Source organism: Chinchilla lanigera, unplaced genomic scaffold (assembly GCF_000276665.1).
Source record: "Chinchilla lanigera isolate Chin_1 unplaced genomic scaffold, ChiLan1.0 scaffold00093, whole genome shotgun sequence".
Taxonomy (NCBI): domain Eukaryota; kingdom Metazoa; phylum Chordata; class Mammalia; order Rodentia; family Chinchillidae; genus Chinchilla; species Chinchilla lanigera.
Genome location: NW_004955494.1, coordinates 6,068,956 through 6,087,323, shown reverse-complemented (window position 1 = coordinate 6,087,323; position 18,368 = coordinate 6,068,956).

Here is an 18,368-nt window from a genome sequence, read left to right as displayed (position 1 = left end):
TTTGTGAGGTAACTCAGGCCTGGAATCAGGCAGATTTGTGCCAATGAATTCCAGAATAGAAGCCCTGAATAGATCTAAAAATGAGGATGCAGGATGAAGCTCGAGACAGTGGAACCGGTTGTCTATTTCTATAAAAAGTGCATCTGGGGAATAGCAGCGTTCTCAAACCACTGGATGACTAGAAGTAACACACTGAGGGATTAAGTGAAAGACAGGGAACAGAAATAAAAATGGTGTGCTGGAAGGGAAAAGGTCAGGCGCAGAAAACTAAACACTGCATGTTCTCTCTTGTATGTGGAAGACAAAAGTTCAATCTCACAGAAAGTAGATAAATGCTTGTGAGAGTTTGGGACAGGTATTGGGGAGCAGGAGTCGAGACAGGATGGTGAATGAACACACAGGTGTAGTTGGGTTAGAGAAATGGCTTCCAAGGCTCTACAGTGGAGCAGAATAACTGCAGAGGAGAGTTAACTATATATTTGAAAATAGCTATCAGAGAGGTCTTTGAATGCTCCTACCATAAGAAAATGTTCTAGGTGATGGATATTAATAACCTTAACCAGATCATTACTTACTGCATGCATATATTAAAATGACACATTGTACCCCATATATACATACTACGTGTGTTAATTTTTTTAATTAAAAAAAGGGGGAAGCACCTAATGAAAAGTTTAAAAGAGGCTATGATCCCTATTGTTAGAGAAGGCCCCTGGTGTCTTCATTCCCATTCTCCCTATTACGTGCTTCGGCTGTAGGCATAGCCCCTCCAAGGTGCCTTTGTACTCTTGTTCCCCACCACTCTCCCTAACCCTCTTCCCATTCCCCACATTGCCCTCTGCTCAGCTAATTCTTGCTCACTCTTAAAGGCCCAACCTAAGAAATATCCCTCCCTTTCTAGGAATTTCCTATGAGTTATAAAGTATTCCATCACCTCCACCCACCGGGTAGGTGTATCAGAAATGAAAATGCAAATAGAAAATTTGGACAATTGCATTGTGGTAATCTACCAGAGAGCAGTATGAAAAAAATAAAATGATAAATCATAGGAAAGCTAAGACAAATTTAGAATAATCAGCCCCAAATTCTATACAACTAGGCCTAAGGAGTTACTGTTGAGAGAACAAAGACAATGAACACTAGGGTGTTATCTAATAACCCAAGAGATGTGCTACAAGCCGAAGCAATAGTTTGCCTGTGAGCAGTGCCTCTAGAGTGCCTGAGCTCAGGACATGTGAGCCAAGTCCTACCTGCATGTGGTAAAAATTTTAAAGCCAGAGACTGAGAGATGATCAGAGTTTCCAGAAAGACAAAAGGACAAAGTGCACAGAAAACAATGAGAATTAAAATTTTGCTTGCACAGCACTAGAAATTAGACTGTAAGGAAAGTAGGCATTTACATTTAATGGCCAGATTAATCCTACCTTAGATTCTATCCTTAGTCAATGATTCAGTCAATTGAAAAACTTTAACATTTTCTTCCTACTTGTCCCCTTCTAGAAAACAGTGGTGGTGGCCTCCTGGGAGATGCATGGTCCAGGAAGTAGGAACTTTAGAGGACAGCAAAGGAGGCTTTTCATGAGGTGACAAGTGACCTCACAGTGAGAAACACATAGTTGGCCCAGAGAAAAACAAGTCTGGATGAGCCTAAGAGATTTCATGACTGCAGGACTTAAGTTTCCAAAGAACAGGTAAAAGTGCTGAAGTAATTGATTTGTGGGTATATACTTAAAATGATACAGAATCCTGAGACTTAACCAAAAACACAGCCAGAAGAAATATTGTGAATTGTATCTCCGAACTACTTTGATATCCCCTAACCAGATAGTTTCTGTTTAACTTGGATGCCTACCATCCTAGTCCTAACTGGATGCATGGAATTTTTCCTGCTCCTTCCTCCCTTCTTCACCTGGGCATCAGAAGTGATCTGTGCTCATCACTTTCTGCTGTGTGAAAGAGAATTGGTCAGAAAAAAATAAAAAATAAGAGAGAAAGCCCTGCTAAACTGCAAGGGTAAGATAACCAAAATAAAGACAAAATCAAATACAAAAAACAAAGTGAAGACCAAGGTGGTAGGTAGGACCAGTTCTGTGCTAGCATAATTAGTATGAAGAATAAAAATCTTTAGAAATCCTAAAGAAAAGAAATTGGGTAGTGATGCAGGCTAGCTGCCCAGCCCTATGGGAAGAAAAGAAAAAGGTAAGAGTATATCCCAAGGTGTGCACATGGGTAAGTACCTTCAATACATAAATGCAAGTAGAGGGCTATTCTTCCAGGAAGCTATGCCAGGCTGTCAAAGGGATCCCTTTTAATGCCTAGAATGGTGTCACGGCCATCTGTTCCAAGGTCGGGGTGAAATTACACATCTACAGATGGGAACATCAAAGCAAAAGGAGATTTGCTTGCTGTGCCCTTAAGCACTGTAACTGCAGTGTGGGAAGACATTTCTTCAACATGCAAGGGGACAGGCTCACCAGGCTGATTTTATGTCCTCATCTGTCCTTCCTCTGACGGGTGCCCCAGAACGCTTATAGAGTTTTCACAAAGAATAATTCATTGCACATTCTATTATTCACACATATCCCAAGATTTGGTTATGGAATTTCTTCTGTACAAGCTGTTTTCTTTCCAACACAATAGTTAGTTTTCATAATGTGGGGGCGATTGCCACGTATTCTTAGAGAGAGGCACATTTGAATCCCTACTTTTCTCGCTGTTAATTCCTGCTGCAGCAGTCACTGGTTTTAATTTTTTGGGTGCTTAGATTTTATATTTTGATTTCAACATAGGTGCACAATCTAGCACATTACCACATTCATGGAAGGTTGACAGCCTCAAAAGGGGCAATATGAACTACTCACACCAGTTAATGAATGAAACCTCCCATTTTTGATGAGAAATGTCAAGGTCATTCAAGGAATCTGGTTACTCATAAAGCCTTACTGTAGAGGGGAAATTCTAAGACCCAAACAAGCTGACTTGATTTCTGTAGGTCTAAAGCATCTTCACCCTTCCTGTCATCCCTGTGGGGTCATTTTATACATTTTTTTCATATGTCTATTGTCCAAGAAAGTAATGACCCTTCAGTTTAAAAGAAATTCCAGAATGTTTTCTTTAGCATGTTTATCACAGTCTACAAATTAACATGACAACATTCTGACTACTGCCATCCTACTTTCCTTGTGACCAGTTTCAAGTACAGTCAAATAGGAAAGGCCCAGGAAAATAAAACCTAAGCCCTCTCCTAAGGGTGACTGATGAGCACGTGGTCAGAGCTCCAGGTACAAGGCTTGTGCTGGTGACTCTCCAAAGTCAGATCCTACTTTCCAGGAACTACCGTATTTTGATAGATTTGGAATTTTCCATCTTTATGTTACTCGACCATGCCTTATGCACCATTCCCTTCTGATGAGTCATCTTTCCTCAACTTTGTCTTAACTCCTCTCCTGAACTCTAATCATAGAGATCTTCACCAAATAAACCACTGTATTTTATAAAGTAACATGGTATTTAGAAAGAAAAACTCAGGTGGGATAAAAATGGATGAGGCAACTATTTTGAACCTATTCTATTTTACCTACTGGAACTCTTGCCTTAGGAAGAGAAGAAGGTTACTCCACACTCTCCCTCTCCTCCACTCTCCTCCTTCCTTCCCCTCCCCTTTCCTCCCTCGGTCTCTTCCCCCTCCTTTCCCCTTTCTCCCTCCCTCTTTCTTTCCCTCTCTCTCCTCTCCTCTCTCCCTCTCTCCCTTTTCCTTCTCTCTTTTCACTCTTCTCCCTGGAGGAAATCACAGGATGCTCAGGAACAGTTCAAAACCAGCTCAAAGATTCCAGGTGCCCTTGGTGAGTCACAGGTTCCTTTACTAAGATTTTGTACTTTCTAAAAAGAAAACATGGGAATAACGTATCACTCATTCTACCAAGTCCATCGGTATGTGCTAATTTTATAACTGACTGCTACGATTCCAACAAAGGAATATTTTCAAAGTGCAACATGTGTAAAGAAACTAAACAGCAGAGCTTCCAGTGGAGAAGACTTTTCCCAGAACCAAATATAGCCATTGTTCTGAACTTTATTCTGAGGGGTTCATAGACTACCAGCAGCAATCCCTAAAGCTTCTATCCTTGGCTTAAGAGAAAACTGGGTGAATCAAGGTACATCCATGAGGTATTTAATTTCTCTACTCCTTCCGGTGTGTTTCTCTACCTTCACCCTCCACTCTTTTGTACCTAGCATGTTTGAAACTGGGAAATCTTGCTACCTTAATAGTCAAAGCTAAGTAGATAATAATTTTAAAATGAGAAAACTATAGTTGCATTCCAATTGCATTGCTTTCCAGTTGTCTGTGTGGATTAATCAATGGAGGTGGAAGCCTGAACTTTCATTGAAAACTGATCTACTCATGGATTGCATCTAAAAATGCCTGCTGTTTCTGTAAATTAATTCCTGCACTCTTTCATTCTCTCTCTCTCAGCAACAGCCAAGGTTTATTCTGCAAAAAAATCTTTAAAAATTGTTTTACCCTCTGACTAACACAATCATACACATTCTTTTCATGGTAATTAACTAATCCATCACCTATTCAGTGGCCCTCTACTGCTTGGAAGAGCGGTATATGACAGTGGAAAGGAAGATCAAGGACCCTTCCTATAGGGCTAGAGACAATGACAACATAAAGATAACAAGGCATTCAACAACAACGAGCCTTTCATCATTTTAGTCCACCCAAGGACTAGAAATGATGAAAGAATAAAGATAAAGAAACATTGTGCTTTACAATAAGGCAAGTGATTTGATGGTGAGCAAAGCGGAGTGGTGTGAATCTGGGGTGTCTTCGTTTATGTGGTAAGGGTTTTATGGAAGTGTTGAGCTGAGGGTGGCATGAGAAGGAGGAGCCATAAAGACATCAGCAAGCCAATCACCCAGAAAAGGTGATATTGGCATGTGGGGGCAGAAAATAATTTGTAGAGGCTGTTCTAGGATGGCATGTTTAGCGCTACTTCCATCCTCTATGTAGTATCTGCTGACAGCAACTCTGAGTCCGGTTTTTACAGCCAGAGTGTCTTGAGATCTTGTGAAGGATCCCATGGGAGAGAGAAATTACTCCCACTTGAGAACACTGCGGGACAGGCATCATAAACAGCAACATGCTAAAGAGGCAAATGAAAAGCTAATGTGTCCAGAGGGAATGATTTAGGGAGGGAAAGAAAAAAAGATTGGATATAGGCATGCGCCAGTCACATTGGAGCCTTTCACGCTGTGGTAAAGACCTCGGATTCTGTTCTGGGCACCGTGGAAAGATATTAAAAGATTAAGCTAAATTCCAATATGATTTGCATTTTAAGATCATTATAGGATGCCGCCAATGTCTCACTTTACCAACTTATTTAAATTATTGGATTGGCTATACCTGGGTTCAAAGCCAAGAGTTATTTTACATTTTTTTGTAACAATTTTTACTTCAAGTATATAGATTTGGGTTTGCTAGGTGAGTGCTCCAGGGATGTTTTCATCAGAGGTGCTCTATGGGTAATCTGGGTAGCCATAACATTAGGAAGTCTTGGCCACACAAAAACTTCCATAGTTATTATTAGAAGTCAATGTACACTTTAGTCACTACCCTAACTTAAACACTGAAAGGAAAAGCCCTGAATATAGCCATCTATTAATTACTAAATTACTATCTACTGTTGGAAAAGAAGACTCAGTTGATGATGAGATGCTTATGCAATGGTGCTCTTTGTTTCTTAGTTCCAGCTGAGTCAACAGGAGCCAGGAGATGTGGAATTTTAAAGTGCTGTGCTAGACGGCTGAGTGGAAACTTCTCAAAAAGGTGTCTGAGGATGGTAAGAGAGCTCTCAAATTCACAAGGAAGATCGAAACAGGTTGAGAGGGGAGAGGCTGAACTGTGGTGTGCTGGGCGTTTCTTTCCATGCTGTCAGGTCCACCTTACTAAGAATGGGGAGCAGTTACTCCCTCCATCCCTAAACTGATTGACAGGTAGCATCAAAAAAATAACATCCTGGGCATTAAGCTGCTTAGTAACAAACATGTCTGACACAGGCCTGGGATATCTTAAGGAGAGAGGTGAGAGGTGGTAACCATTGGCCTGAAGAACTGAGGAGGAGTAGAATTTTAATACTAAATGCACTCACATCAAAGGCTAAAATCAGTACCTTAAGGAATACATATATTTTTCCCATCATTTTTTCCCTATGATCCAGAATTTAGGCAGCAAGCTGACTTGGAATCTTTCAAGTTGTAACTACTTATAGTAGTTAGAATAGTGATGGTAATTTTGAAGGGAAGATTTCTGCACTGAATGGACCCAGGAGAATGCTAGGGGCCAACTCAGGAGAAGCTGCCTGATGTGGAGGGTATGCACAGCCCAGGGGGATGGAGGTGGATCTGGAAGACTGAGGGAAGCACCCAGAAAAGAATGGTTCACACGTCAGGGAGGCTCAGCAACATTAGCCAGTGAGCTGTTCTCACAGATTGAACCTTACCCCTCCCCCTTCACTTTGACCCGGATGAACCCAAGGCCCTCACTTGTACAAAGGGCCGGCTGGCACAGGAATAAGCAGAGTCCAGCAGCTGTACTGTCTGAGGGCTCAGCTTCCACAGCCCGACAAAACAGAGGCCCGGGCTTCCTCACTGGTGAACAGAGCCTGCGCCTGGATGGAGGCTAATGGACTGATATATTTAAATGTATGAGGTGAAAGACAAATACATTTTCACTTTATTACATCCAACTTATCATCCTTGTTTAACCTCTCAGTTATAATGAGGCCCAACCATTACAGGTTATTCTAAAGTGTCCCCTGAAAATTGAGGAAAAATATCACCTTTGATAATGTGGAGCACATAACATTCTTTGCTCCAGGGGCTCCACATTTTGCCTAGAGGATGATTAGGATTCAGTTTTCCCTATACTTTCAGAAATGCATTTATCTATTTATTCATTTAACGTGTATTTTGATCACTGAGTGTTTTCCACACTCTGATGTTAGTAGTCTTGTTTTGAAGTATTGGTTCAACTCTGCCCCAGAGGCAAACACGGAGGGCTGTGGGTCTCTTGACTCCAGGGACCCTGTGGAATGCTTGGGAAGTATTCAGGTGAGTGTGGTGTCAAGAACGAGTCTCTCCCAGGGACACAATACAGAGTCAGGCCAAGCGGGTCATTCCCTAGAGACCTATCCATTCTTCATCCACCTGCTGTGGTCTTCAATGTGCTTTTAAAACTGAGACACATCTACTTCTGACTTAGCCCACAGTGAAATAAAATGACTGTCTTAGTAAGTGTCTCATTGCTGAGACAAATACTTGACACCGATGATTTGAAGGAGGAGAGGTTTATTTTGGTTCAGAGTTTGTTCAGATTTCAGTCAGTAGCCCCCTAGTTCCACAGCAGGAAAGCATGGCAGAAGGGACCAGAAGAAGAGAGCTGTTCAAGTCAGGGCTCCAGGGAGCAAAGAGGCAGACAGGAGCTGGGGAGGGAGATCCATTCCTAGCCCATGCCCCAGTGACTGCCTCTTTCCAACAGGCCCCACCTCCTCACAGAGAATCAGCTATGAACCCTATTATCCAATCATTTTCCAAAAGCTCTCCCTTTGAGCTCATGAGGGTTTTGTGGGGACAGCTAACTATAACCCATAATAGTGAATATGTGTTTTTCCTTGGATCTTCTTTAATTATGTGAGGACTACACTTCTGTTATTATTTTCTGCTGCTTTCCCTTAGGCTTTTTCCTTTCCTGGTAGGTTAAGGATGTGGTTGCTTGTGGGTTTTGTTACTCTCCTCCTTGCTCGCTTAGAGGGTCAGCTTCACAGTTTATCCATAGATGGGAGTGGGGACTGAGTTACTGTCATTTGTCTAATTCTCAGGTAACTTTGTTAGCCATGCTTGACAATCAATAGCTAGAAATTCGGAAGTGTGATATGCAGTGAGATACCATAGACCAATCCCAGGTCTCTGCCTCCAAATGCCAAAAAATTCTCCAGATATTGGCAAATGTAGCCTGTGGAACAAAAGTCACTCTTGGTTGAGACACAGTCCTTTCACTTCTATCCTAACTCTTGCCCATTTTCCCTTTAAGAGGAAGACCTAGAGAAGAACTCCTTAAAACATTCTAGAAAAAACATACAGCCAATTGCAAATGTCACAAAATAATGTAAGTTGAATTGAGCTTCCCAAAGAACTATGTGGAAGTTGTAATTCCAACTCTAACCTACCTGTAGTTAAGATGAGATCATATTGAAATAAGACAGCTCTAAATCCAGTGGCTGGCATCCATGAAAGCAAAGGGAGACAGAGACACAGTGACAGAGAGACGCAGACCTACACAGAGAAGAAAGTGTCAGGCAAGGACAGAGGCAGAAGTCTGAGTGATTAACAGTTGTGAGCCATGCAACGTCAAGCATGCTGGCCACCTGGATGATGGGGTAATGTTAACCAGAATTTAGGAGAGGATGTGGGAAAAGAATTCTATCCAAGATCCTTCAGAAAGCATGTATCCTGCCGAAATCTTGATTTTGGGATTTTTAGGCTCTGTGACTGAGAACATAGATTCCTGTTGCTTTAAGCCACCTGGCTTGTGGTAGGGAATTAAGAGGGTTTAGGAGAAAATAGAAATGTAAATGAAACAAACAGAAATAAGAGTAATATGCATGGATTGTATGAAAATAAATTAAAAATTTACTTTGAACACACGATCAAATGTAGGTTGTAAGGTATGCTTGGCTCTGTACAATCATAATTGCATGTTTTATGAATGTGGGGCAGAAACCATGTCGAGTCACAGTTTAGAGAGCAGAAGTTCAGGGTTCAACTTTCAACAACTGCAGCAATTGATACAGTCGCCTTGCCTAACTGTATGTGTTGACATTTGTTCAATGGTTTGTAAATTTTTATACAGCCTAAAAACAAAAAAAAGCACTATTGCATTTATATTTCATTTCTATTCGTTCTAATATTCATATATAATTGATTTATTGCACAATGGGAAAATTTTTAATTCTCTTTTTCTGAGTCCAAGCCAACTTTCCTTATGGTAGAACAAACTCATAGGTTATCTGAATTTGTACGATAAGTACATATTACTTTTACAATCTCAAAACACAAAAGTTATTTCTAATTCTGAAATGAAAGTTTATGATTTACTAGGGTATACATAATATTCTATTTGTGTCTTTGTGAACAATGCTGGTATTCGTCAGCCTCACATTACTGTAATGAAATTGCTGGGGTAATTAATTTGTAAGAAGCAAAGGTTTATTTTGGCTGGCTGTTCTGGAGATTTCAGTCCAGGATTGCCTGGGGCTTCACTTTGGGCCTCCAGGGAGGGCACCACCTCATAGCAGGAGCGTATGGCAAAGCATGCTGCTTATATCACAATCCAGAAAGCAAAACAGGCAGGAAGAAATGGGGTATTACTATCCTTTTCAAGAGCACGCCTCCAATGACCTAAAGGCCTCTTGCTATGCTTTGCCTCCTAAGTTTCCTCCACTTCTCAGCAGTGGCACCCGGGAACATAAGCCCATAGCACGTGGGAGAGATAAAAACTTAACGTGATTCATTTTCGAGCATACACATAAGACATTCCTAAGTCAATGAGACCTCAAGGGAAAGATAAAAATACTAAGAGAGGCTTTGTAGAATGTAGGTGAGTGTAGGGGAAGGGAAAAGTAAAGCATAATTTTCTAACTAAAACTAAACCGAAATATAATAATTGCAAGGTTGCATGAAATCTAGAAATCCACACTCAGTTGAGAGGAAGAGGTGAGAGCTACTTTATAAAGAGGAAAAGAAAATTTAGGTGTCATCTAGGGAGATTGCACCTCCCAGGTTACTCAGCCAAGGAAAGCTGGGGGAAGGGATCTGAATGCCGGGAAATAAACTGCTCACTGTAACCACCCTGGTGTGCCTGCTGGCATAGCAAACACCCAGCCCCACAAGGCTAACATTAAAGCCTGGCTTTCCTGCCTCTGAGCCCATTCTTTGGGTCTGGGAAAACCAAGCACACTTCTCACACACATGCATCTTTGAGGGAGACTCACTCAACCCACAGCAGTGCACCACATAAATGCTAGTTAATAAGATCTTTAACCCTTAAATAAGCAGGTAACAGGGACAAAAGAAGGTAAAATGGTATAAAAATATGTTTTCCATAGAAAAAGTATCCTATGTTTTTATTTAGACAACATTCAAAATACATGCATACAGAAAATGAAAAATATGACAAAAGCTGACAATATACATAGAAAATATTGAGGTGAGTGAATATGAATTAAGTGAGGGTTTTTTTTTTTTTTTTACAAATATGTAAAAAGATAGGGCCAATCTATTAAAAAAAAAAACACTAAATGATTTCTTTGACTTTTTAAAGCCAGAGTTTTTAAAGCCAGAACAAAAGAAGTGATTTCTTTTGAGGTGTTTTGTCTACAATTAAAATATGGCCTACAGTGAGATTTCCATAGGTCGCTTGAAAAATGGAGGCTGCTGCAGTGTCTGAGAGCATCATTTCCTAGCTTAGCAATGGTTTGCATCTGCTTGTCTTCCTGGTGCAGTCAACACATTGAACCACTCTGCACTGAGCTCCTCCAGTGGCTTCCTTTCATTTCACAATATCACTTTCCTGTCTCTCACACACACTATCCCCACTCCTTACTTTAGTGGACACACTTCCTCTTTTCACCCTTTGACACACCTCAGCCTTCTCTTCTCTTTACATTCCCACCTGTGGATGCAGGCCGAAAGCCCATCACAAGTGCCCCCAGCCATGAGGTGAAGGGGAGGGGCCTATGAGAGACTGAGGTGGAGGAGATGCTTGCAAGTATGTTAGTCAAGAGTCCTGTCCTTCTGGGGAAGGGAAGCGTCTTCCTTCCCACAGAGCCAGTATCCATTTCCCAAGCTATGTGCCAGTGAGCTCGTTCCACTTGTGCAGTATACTTTCCTCTGTAAGAAAATGAATTAGCCCAGAGAAAGCCCTGTTTTCTAATTAACCAAACTCTCCCTACGAGTTGGCCTTGGCTCTGTACACCACCTTTTCATTATTTCAGGTAACTACTTTCAAAACCTCCCCATCACTTTTTTTGTTTTTGTTACTATAATAATTTTCCTAAAATATGCAATATTTGTTAACAAAAACTTCAGTTTGGACTTTTAGTAAGATATTTAGAAGGAAATTATAGGCCAAACAATAGGCACAGAGGCAGTAATTCTGTCTGTTGTTACCATGACCACCTCTACCAGGATGTTCTTGTGTGCCTGTTAAAAATGCAAATTCCTGGGTGAGGGAGATAGTTCAGGGGCACAGTGCCTGCCTAGTCAGTGCAAGGTCCTGAGTCTGATTCCCAGCACCAAAACAAGTTTCCAAGCAGTGCCAACAACTGACTTACTGAACATAGGCTTCTGGTTGGTTGTAAAATGTGTAGCCAGGAAATCTATATTAAAATGCATCATTTTATACAGTGAATTGTGAGAACTAATGCTTCCACAGAAATCTTAAAAGGACAGATGGCATACTTTGGATTGAAATGGATAAACAAGATATTATACTAAGAGTTTTAAGTTCAGCTTACCTTCTCTGTCCACCAGTGAGTTCTACCTGTGCCCCAAATTTGATCATGAGCTTGGGCCAACCTTATGTCTGGAACCAGAGGCCCTGGGTTCTCTGGAAGAAAAAGTGAGCATCAGTATTAAAAGGTAGTGGCGTGACAAGCTTGGCCCAGTCAACTTTCCTAAGTTGGAAAGAGATGAAAACAAGAGGGTGGAGGGAGGTCTATACATAAGACAAGCAATTTTATTACTCAATGACATGAGAATTCACAAGGTTATGCATCAACATCTCCATCAACTGGAGTCCAGTCACACCTTCAAAAATCACTTGAGGTGCTTCAGAAGGTCTGAATATAGTTCAGTGTTTGTGAATTGTGGGCAAACAGAAGGAACCTTAGAAAAAAGGTAACGTAAATAAATTCAAGAAGCTGCTATAGCTGCTTAGGCTGAGGAGCAAGAGAGGAAGGAAGGTAGCACTCTCCAAGGTCCATAAAGTGGCATCATGTCAACTGGAGCTGTTCTTGCAACCCCTGAGCAAGAATCCAGGAGCCTACTGTCCTTTGGACGCTGCCATCAGACTCACTGGTGATACAGCAGGAACTGCTAGAGCCAGAGCAGGAATTTCTTTTCCGTTTTCCAATCAACTGTGTATGCTTCCCATTGGCAGAATTTAATCAAGTACAATTATTAAAGGAGTCCGGAAAAATAGTTTGGAAGCTTCTGGCCTCTCATAGATCAGGAAAAAAGTTAAAAAGGCCTGTAGGGGAAGTGGATTCATGAAGAAATAAATTGCTACACCCAAGAGCAAATTATACTAGGAGAGGTGGGGAACATGATTCTACTTCATTTATACCTCCCAGCCACTATGAAGCTTGTCTAGCTTGTAGTTCTTGGGCACCAGTCACTGGGTCCTGGATTTTGCTGCTCTTTGACTTTCATAAAGTCTCCATGGCTGAGTTCCAATGGATAGCCTGACTTAATTCACGAGGGTATAACCTGGACCTTGAGATTTATGAAATCTTCCCCTGTGACACCAATGTCTAATACTTTTGGGGCCAGTGTCTTGGGCAGTGGTGGCAGCCATGGAGTCAGGTGAGCAGGACACAACAACGGCTGCAATGAGTCTGAAAAAAAGTGTGGCGCACTCCCTTGAGCCTCCCCAAAACTTCACGGGACTCTTGTTCTGCATAAGGAGGGTGAGGAGCTTCATCAGCATCACAAATCCTTGAACTATATATTGAACCAATTTATACAAATTCAAACTCATAATCCAGATCGGTTAAATGGCTATTGCTTTGACTTTACATTTCTTTATAACACAAAACATTCAAGATAGGGCATCATGGAAGGATTAGTCTCATACTCAATATGATTAATATTACATTAAATGAATTTAAATAGTTTTCTTTGCAGAGTACTTATGGTACCTTTGAAAAGTGACCTACATGAAAATAAAACAAAAATATATTACTGAGGGAGGTAGAATGAGTATTGTTAAGGTTTGTTGCCCCATTCTAGAGATCCCCTCAAAGTCTCATGTGCTCTTAGGGAGAGCTTTGGGAGGTGATTAGATCTGGGGGGGGCGCATAATATTCAACAGGGGTTAGTTGAGTGATGAGTTTATAGCTATGCATGAGGTCAGCAGATGGAGGTTTGTGGGAAGAACTGGGTCACTGGGGATTTCCCTCCGTCCTCTTCCCTTAATCTCTGTCTCTTTCTGTCTCTCTCTCTGAATCCCTGTTACCATGCCATGAACTGGTTCTCCTCTGCAATGCCCTCTGTCATGCCATCCTGCCTTGGAGATAGCAGACTATGGACTGACACCCCTACAACTGTGAGCCAAATAAACTTTCCCTCCTTTAACTTGTGAGGGTCACATATTGTACCTCAAAGACATGAAAATAACTAAAACAAGCACCAAAAGATTGAGACAGACCCAAGAACTGAGTTACAGTCTGTCATTTGCCTTTATCTTATTGTGTATTTCAGAGTAAGAGAATAAAAACTCTAGGTCTCAAACAAAAAAACAGTGAATGATATATGAGCATTCTTCTGGCACAAATACTCTGACTTGTTTTGTATATTATTTTTCATATGAAAAATGCTTTCAGTAGTGTTTTCACTTTTCATTTACCCTCATATAGCCTGTCGACTATGTATAGATAAGTTATGGAGCTACAATCATCTCTCCCATGAATTGGTTAAGCTAAAAGTTAAAAGTGAATACATGTTTAGATTTTGAGATTCTTTTCCCACTGTAAATAGTCTCTAAATCAAGAGAAGAAAGGAGAGAAAGAGAGAGAGAGACAGAGAGAGAGAGAGAGAGAGAGACAGAGACAGAGAGAGACAGAGAGAGACAGAGAGAGAGGGAGAGAGGGAGCTGTGCCATATCACATGAAGAATCACGATTCGTACATTCAGACTCTTGGCCTCTTCATCAGGGTGTGTTCGACATATATATACTGAATGTCAATTTTGGGTGTATCTAAAAATAGGTTTTAGTATAATATTATTATTAGATTTGGAGTGTAAATACAAAGTGCACATTTTTTAATAGCTACAACTGTTTTCTAAGAGTGGACAAAAAATAAAAGAATCATATTGTGTTTTAGTTATGGGGAGTCTGAGTACTAAATTAGGTTGTACTTACATTTCTTATTCTTTACTTCCATTCAGTGAAAAATGTTAAGTTACAATTGTTGACCATTAGGAAGGCAGCCAAAACATGGTGTCTCTGCCATGTGCTTCTGGATAGTTGGATTCAAAATGGACTGAATAGCATCTTTCTGGAATCCATAATGATAATAGGTAGATAGGAATTTTTCTACCTACAGCTCTAAGGTTGATTAGTTCAGTTGGGAGGAAAACATGAAATAAATTTCCAGTCCACATTGTGGAAGCATTTGGCACTCAACATGATCTCTCATGCTCTGTAATATCATTTGGATGTCATTTTAAAATATTATAATAATTTATCATCAATGCCTTTCCTTGAGGGTACAGAAATGTTCAAAGGCTAGTTAAGAAAAAAAAAGAACACTTTTCATTAATGATATACAGTGGTATACTTAGACGCTGTAACATGCTGAATATAACACTAATCTATGCTCCTTGAGCAAGAAACATAAAATCTTAGATGTGCTTTAACTTTCAATATTAAAAGAATTCATTAAAGGAGTGTTATACCATATTTCATTAAATATATTTGAGTGAATATCTTCAACTTCAAAACACACTAGAGTTTACTGAAGAAATAAAGTTTCCAGATGCTGCCAGTTTCTGAAGTCAGTATTCTATAAAAAAATATAGACTGAGGAATTGTAGTTTAAAGATATTTACAGTGAACTGCTTCTCTCATTGCTGAATCATGATCCAGAAATCTGGTTTTGACCACCCAGCATTGGCTGTGAATAAAACTGTAGGTGGGGTGATATACATAGTCAATATTTCTATCCACAGCAATACCCTTTCATGGCATGTATATTGCTGATTTTCACTATACTGCTGATTACTATTGTTGTTAATGCCCTCAGCTAAATTATGGCATGAAAAGATTTTAAAACTAAATAAAACATCTCTCCCCTATTTTCCTTGCTGTAGATACCACACATAGTCGAAGACCAAAGCCATACCCTATATCTCAAGGGTACCCACGGTTATAAACCAAAATATTTTGTTGCATTCACAGTTGCATGCTATTTCTACTATGTGATAACCAATAAGTTAATGAGGGAGTTTTTTACAAATTTTTTCATTAACTTGCTATTTTCCCTTTGAATGGAACATTAATCTTCAATTTTCTACTTAACTTCGCAAATGTCTTGCCATGCTGTGATTTATACTAGTTTTAATTCTCAGTACTACAATTTGGAATGATATAACTACAATTTTGTATTCATGACTATCTTTGCTTTAAGATTTATTTTTTACTGGAATATATTATTTTACTAATTTAGATCATTCTACATTTTTATTTTTAAATCTTGTGGGACTAAGTGGCTATATGACAGTGTCTAACTAGCTCCTCAGTCTAACAGAATCTAAATTTCACATACTTTTTAACAGGTACCCTATTTGTAAGTTTGATTTTTGGTGCTTGTAAAAGTAGTTACACTTTTACGTCCATTAATTGCTGCATTATAAGATTGGTTTTTTTCATAAAAAGTACTTGAAATAATTTGAGATTTTTGAGTTGTACAATTCGTGTTGTGCATGGTGTTGCTGATTTTATGTCTATTAATTTCTGAGTTAGACATGTGAAGTGTCATAAAGGTAAGTGGAAAGGCTGTAGTTAAACATATGCAAAATTAGCATGTAGATGAGGTGAACATATTTTAGGGATCTAATAGGAGCGGCAAGGGGCATGGAGGCTCACTCTGATTTATAGATTAATACTGATATAAAAGGGGTGGACTTGGTATCATGAAAACAAGATTCTGAGAGAAAGATAGTCTTGGCATCCCTTGTGTCTACTTCTGGCCCTGTCTTCCTCACCATGTCATGATGTGTTCTTCCTAGTTACTATACAACATGAAGGCCTTCAGCAGACACGGGTACACTGGTATTTGAATGGTGGACTTCCCAGCTCCAGAACTTTGAGAAGTGCATTTTTTTTCTTACAAATTAGTATGCAGTATTCTGCTATAGCAGCACAGAGTAGACAAAGATGAAACCCAGCACATTTTTCAGATATGCTACAGTAGAATGAAAAAAGGGGAGAATGATTTTATCTTTGAATTCTAGAAAGAAAAAAATTTGATGGAGATTATTGATAATTTGCTTCTCATCAGACAGATTCAGATTGATAATCAGCTCTCTGTGTCTAGGTTGTCAGTATGCATTAGAGGAGTCTATTCATTTTCCAAAGCTTGGGAAATAACTCTTCAATGCAGATTTTAGGTTGGCACAACCTTTGAAAACAATTCTTTTCAGACATACTAGGATCACCGAAACCCATGCACACCTGCCTCATTTTCATTTTCCAGTCCTTGAAATATTTCTCTTCATATCATTTCTTTATGAAAATGTCTTCTTTAGTAAAAAACAGTCCTATGCAATTTTTTTAACATAGAATATACATCAAGAAATAAATCCCATAAATACAGAGCACACATCAATGTAGAGTTATTATTCTTCAGCTTTTAATCTTTAACATACTTTTTCTTATATTTTGGATATAATAAACAGAGTTATGCTGTATAATAAATATATACCTTATATGTGAGATATGTGTATATATATATATATATATATATATATATGTCATATTTTTGTTAGTCTCAGACAGTATGGGTGTTGGGTGTTCTTTCAAGTGAAATGGTCCATTCCCTGTCTTATTTCTCCAGCACATCTGAATTGTTGCCCTTACTGACTTGGCTACGATGATTCACTCCATCCTAGACAACGAGGGAGGAGGAGAGAGGGGAAGCTGCATGCTTGTGGACCACTGTCCACTTTTGACGCCAAAGTTCCATTCTTCACTTGTCTTTGTATTCTGTTTACCAGCTCTTAGATGCCATATCTGTAAAGAGCCGCATGTAGCCTTTACTCAGAGCCCATGTCCACAGCTAAAATTAGTCCTTTCTGAAAGTTTACAAGGAATGACAGAATTTGGAAAATTTGAAGTCTTTGCCACATGCAAAACTAGAGAATAGAATTTAATCATTAACGAAAAAGAAATAAGCAAACACTTTAATTTTTTGGTAAAAGCAATATAAAGCATTAATAAAACAATATTAGACAATATTAGGATGCTAGGTAGAAACCATTAAACTAAAATAGTTATAAGTCTGTAGAATAAAAAAGTACTCACTTGGATTAAAAGTTGAAATTCTCATCTCTTTTTCTCCCACAAAAATGCAAGCTGAGTTTTGGGGGGTAGGAGTAAATACTATTAATAGTTTGTTATTTTGATGCTCTAGAACTTTTTCTATATACATATATGCAAGTGCATGAACATATGCTTGTTTCAATTTATTTATATTAAATAAATATATACGTACATTGTACTGACGTTTTCTCCACTTATTTGTTTTTGAATGTAACAATGCAACAAGTATTTGTAAACACATACCTGAATACTTGTGTCAACTGTTCTCTAGCATATACCCCTAAAAGTGAAATTCTGCTTTATATCATATGCACATACTTGGTGTTTATAGATATGCTCAATGCTTTCTGTAAAAGTTGTATGGATAAGCATTCTTTTCCTCCACATGTCGAGAATTTATATGGTCAGTGTTTCTGTTATTTTTCAGAGAATTGAAAACACATATTTTCTTATTTTAATTTACATTTCCCTATCAATTGAGGCTATTAATGTTTTTTAAAGAAAATGTTGAAAGCATATATATATATATATGAAAATATTAAAAATGGAGGAACAATGAAATTGTTTAATTTCACAAGCAAATACTTTGCAAACTTGGTTACAAAAGCGTAGTGAAGTGGATAATATTTTAGGTAAATATTGATGTAAAAATTTGATCTCTTGCACTTTATAACCTTAAACAGACAAACTCTTAAGGAAGAAAGAAATAAATGATCAGAATAAGTAATAAAAACTAAAAAAGAACAAAACACAAAAACTTAAATGCATATGATTTCATAAGAAGCCAATAACAAAACTTCAAAATTGAGTATCAGTGTTTCTTCAATTGTTCTATAGTGTTGAAATTTACCAAGAACATCTTAATTTTTTTGTGAAGCATGAACACCACTGATAATCTGAAAAGGATAATTAAAAAGTTATAGATGGATATCATCTATGAATACACAAGTTAAAGTTCTAAATAACTAAAACACTAGGAAAC